The sequence below is a fragment of the Chiloscyllium plagiosum genome, chromosome 46 (genome assembly GCF_004010195.1).
Source record: "Chiloscyllium plagiosum isolate BGI_BamShark_2017 chromosome 46, ASM401019v2, whole genome shotgun sequence".
NCBI lineage: Eukaryota > Metazoa > Chordata > Chondrichthyes > Orectolobiformes > Hemiscylliidae > Chiloscyllium > Chiloscyllium plagiosum.
The window spans coordinates 5,607,585-5,612,432 of NC_057755.1; positions in this window are offsets into that span (position 1 = coordinate 5,607,585).

Below are 4,848 nucleotides of genomic sequence, written 5' to 3' on the forward strand. Positions count from 1 at the left end.
GTAGGTGAGGGGAGTGGTGCGGGCTCTGGTTTTACACTTCCTGCGGTGGCACGGAAAGATGCCAAGAGCGAGCCTGCTGGGGAGTGTGGACCTGTTCAGAGAGTCGCTGAGAGAATGGTCTTTTCGGGACACTGCGTGGGGTGGCCTGGTGGTGAGTGAGATATATCTCTCGTAGTGGGGTCCGTTTGGAGGTGATGAAAATGGCGGAGGATGATGTGATTTACGTGGACGTTGGTGGTGTGCAAGGTGAGGACCATGGGGGTTTGTCCTTGTTGTTTTGGGAAGGTTGGGGGTCAAGGGCGGTGGTGCGTGAAGTGGAGGAGATGCGTTGGAGGGCATCGTCAACCACGTGGGAAGGGAAGTTGCGATCGTGGAAGAAGGAGCCTACCTGGCACTTTCTGAGGTGGAATTCATTATCTTGGGAACAGATGCAGTGGCGGCAGATGATTTGGGAATAAAAGATGACATTTTTACAGGAGGTGGGAGGTGGGAGGAGGTGTAGTCTAGGTGATACACTGTGTGATATATATGGGAAGTGACACACTTTGTCAAACTCTTTGATGCAATAAGGTCCTGTTTCTTCGATTTCAAAACAGTTCACCTGACGGAAAATATTATTGTTGGAGCGTTGGGTCGGTAAATATCAACCAAATTTCATATGGTATCCGATAAGAGGGGAATATTGAGAGAACATAACTGCCATAGCGACAGAGGTTAGTGCAATACAGAACACTGAGGCAACAACAGTAACAACCAAAAATCTGGGAAAATGTCAACAGGTCTGGCAGCATCTGGAGAGAAATCAGAGTTCATGTTTCAGATCCAGTAATTGCAGCTGAATGTTTTACTGTGATTTCTCCTCAGTGGTATGACCAGGCCTACTGACATTTTCCATAAATTTCTATTTCTGTTTCTGATTTCCTGCATCTGCAGTTGTATTTTTTTAAGAAGACAGTGTCCTGTAGCACAAGCATTCTGTCTGGGAGTTTTTAAAAAATATTTCTCTTGAAGTTCAGTCTTTACTTCCCCGGAAGATCCTCCTCGTTGATGTCGGGTGCTGTATGATCCAGTTCTCTGCAGGATAGATCCATTTAATCCTTGACCTACTGAGCACTGGACTTGGGCAGTGTAGAGAGGGTGGTGCTGGAAAAGCACAGCAAGTCAGGCAGCATCTGAGGAGCAGGAGAAGCGACGTTTCAGACAGAAGCCCTTCATCAGGAATGAGGCTTAGCCGAGGGCAGAGAGATAAGCCGAATGGGGGCTGGGCTGGACCGAAAGGTAGCTGGGAATGCGGTAGGTAGATGAAGGTTGGCGATGAAGGTGATAGGTCGGAGAGAAGGGAGGAGCAGCTAGGTGGGACGGTAGATGGAGAGATAGGGCAGTTCAAGAGAGTGGTGCCGAGTTGAAGAGTTGGAAATTATGAAACTGGTTAAATACACATTGGTTCCTTGTGGTTGGACAGTCCAAAGGCGGAAGTTGAGGCGTTTTCCCTCCAGGCGTTGGGTAGATAGGGTTTGGCAATGGAGGAGGATGAGGAACTGCATGTCCTTGCGGGAGTGGAATGGGGAGTTGAAGTGTTCAGTCACAGGGCAGTGGGGTTGGTTAGCGAGGATGTCCCAGAGATGTTCTCTGGAATGTTGCACTAGTTGGCGTCCTGTCCACCAGATCTGAAGGACACCACGTCGGATGCAAATGATACAGTGCATGACTTTGGTGGAAGTCCAGGTACATTTCTGTCGGGTAGAGAAGGATCTTCTGGGGTCTTGGAGAGAGATGAGGGGGGAGATGTTTGCACAGGTTTTGCACATCACATCACTGAGACATTTGCACAGACCAACGCCGCCACTCCATGGCTGAATTCTTCAACTCCCCATCCCACTCCACTAAGGATATGCAGGTACTGGGCCTCTTCCATCACCACACCCTAACCACCCGATGCCTGGAAGATGTACGCCTCATCTTCCTCCAATTCCTGATCCTCGAAATTGGATCAAATTTGGAGTGGATCATTTCATATTTGTGAGAATGGACTCAGTGTGTGGATATCCAATCACAGAGAAAGATCTAAAAAAGGAGCAGTTGGCTGCAGCAGAGAGTTAGTTGGCTGTGCATCGGGAACTCCATGTTCTTTTTTCATTAAAATGATGTGGGTGTCGCTGGTTAGATCCACATTTACCACCTTTCCATAATTGCCCAGAGAACAGTTAATGAGGTGTTCATGAGTCTGGAGTCAATTGTAGGGTAGATGAGGTAAGGCTGGCAGATTGCCTTCCCTAAAGGACATCAGTCAATGAGATGTTGTTTTTTTTCTGCGTGACAACCGTCAACCGTTTCATTATCATCATTAGACTCGTTGAAATTCCACCATCGGGCATGTGAAGGGTTGACCCCAGCTCCCCAGATCATTACCTAAACCTATAAATTAACAGTCTCGAGATAGGTTCATTAGGCCATTGTCCTCCACACATCTTTTTAATGGTGTGAATCCACAAAGGTTTAAGGGTGGCACAGTGGTTCGCATTGAGGCCTCACAGTGCCAAGGTCCTGGGTTCGATTCCACCCTTGAATGACTGTCTGTGTGGAGCTGGCACTTCCTTCCTGTGTCTGCATGAGTTTCCTCCTTGTGCTCAGGTTTCCTCCCGAATTCCAAAGGTGTGCACATTAGACGGGTCGGCTCAGCTAACTTGCCCCACAGAGTCCGGGCTATCGGGTTAGGTGAGTCAGACTTGATAAAAAACCATATCCATTAGGTGGGACCTGGTGAGGATGCTCTTCAGAGGCATGCTGCAGATTCGATGGGCTGAAGGACCTCTTACCACACGGTAGGGTTTCTATGATCCCATCACAGAAACAGTCTCTGACGGTTGCCATGGAGAACGCTGGTTAGGTGAAGGGGATTCCTAGCCCCAGAGTGTTCCCTGAATCTGGGAGGGAGATCTCTGTTCTCAAGGAGAGGAGTTTGGGAGCATGAGTCTGGACATCAGGAAGGAAGCTTCACTTTATCCCTGATAAACTGTGTAATTTCTAAACCTGCTGCATCCCTGCTGCAATGAACAATGCAGCATGGATTCAGCTTTTATTTGGGTGGGGGGCTGTCGTTTACGGTGTTGGACATGTGGGAGAAACCAAGCCAAATGTTGCAGTGCTTATGATTTCGGTGGGTATGCAGCTTGGGACATGGTGGTTGGACTTACTGCTGAATATTTCCATGGTACAGATTGTTAGGATGTCCAATCCCGTCCATGAGGGAGGGACTCAATGCCCGATCATTTCTTTATCCACATTGTGGGCAGCGTTCATTCCTGGACACTGTGGAGTGATTCAATGCCCTGTGCTGTAGTTCATGCAGTGTGAGCAATCTGAGCTGAGGAGTATCCAAAACAAAAGTCAGAAATTCTGCAATCAATGGCAATGTTAGGTGGCTCCCATTCTTTGGTGATTTGAGGTGTCAATGCGCGAATGTTGTTGTTTCAGGAAAATTTCCAGCCACTCTGAGTAACCTGTGAAACAGGTGAAATCAGATGCTAACAACCCAACAAATAAACATTGATTATATGCCTGTGTTTCTGTGAAACATCTGCTGTTCATGCTCTTCCCTCTGTTTATTAAAAGAGCAAATGAGTCTTTTAGAGAGGGGTTGCTCTTGGGCTTTAGATTCTTTAAACTTTTTATGACACGGAGCAACAATTAGCTTTTTGCCATTATTTGCGCCTGGGCTCAAGCATCAGCGAATGTTTGATAAGTCGCTTCAAGTCTGTTTATTCCATTCTCTCTCTCTTTCATTCAGTCTCATGGTGATTATAATCCGAGCGCAGCGGAAGTGTTGTCTTTCTGCATGTAGCACTTACTATTTGGTGGCCATGCAACATCTGATATACCGTTCATTGTTTTTGACATTGTACTTGAACAATTTGTGTATTTTTATTATCCCCGGTATTTCCTGAACATCACTCCTGTTTGTAGTGTAATCTATGCTGTGAGCCACTTCATCATTAATTGTTCGGTCTGGTTCTCTGTTGCTTTTGCGGTTTGATCGATTTGTTGCCATTTGTTTTCATCAGATGTAAACAAAGTATTGTACAAAAAGAACTGCAAAGAGAGTTGTCGCAACAATCTGCATTTTATTTTCTTTAAAGAATAGTCCCAAATACTTTTGATATAAACCTGAAATGATTATTAACAATATTCCATTGTACTGTAAAGCGAGGTCCAGTTACTATGGTGACTGGTGGAAAAATTTTCAATATTTTGAACATTTTTTAACACCAATGTTATCATTTACTTTTATTCTCTTTCTCAACATTCTGAGTGCCCGACACATCTTCGAGGTTGTGAAGATGCGTAAGCGACTAAGGGGTCAGGGAAAAGTAGAGAATGACCCAGAGATAGAGAGCAGAAAGAATGCGATGACTTTACTGTTTGCCATAACCACCAGCTTCATACTTCTGTGGTTTCAGTATGTTTTAAAGTTCTTTGAAGTTGGTGATTTCTTGAATTCCACTGATTATCATATCTTTTGAGAAGTTGCATATATGCTGCGGGATCTCAGTTGCTGCACAAATGCACTTATTTATGTGGTGACACAGAAACAATTCAGACACCAGTTAAAGTATGCAGTGGAATATCCAGTTATAAATATAAGTCAATTGGTGAATAAATCCAAGTAACTGACAGCCAACATTAGCTGCAGCAGATGGAGCGAGGAGCCCACGTGAGGCATGGTCGGAAGGAGAAGGAGGAAGCTGAAAATGTGTTGCTGGAAAAGCGCAGCAGGTCAGGCAGCATCCAGGGAACAGGAGAATCGACGTTTCGGGCATAAGCCCTTCTTCAGGAATGAGGAAAGTTTGT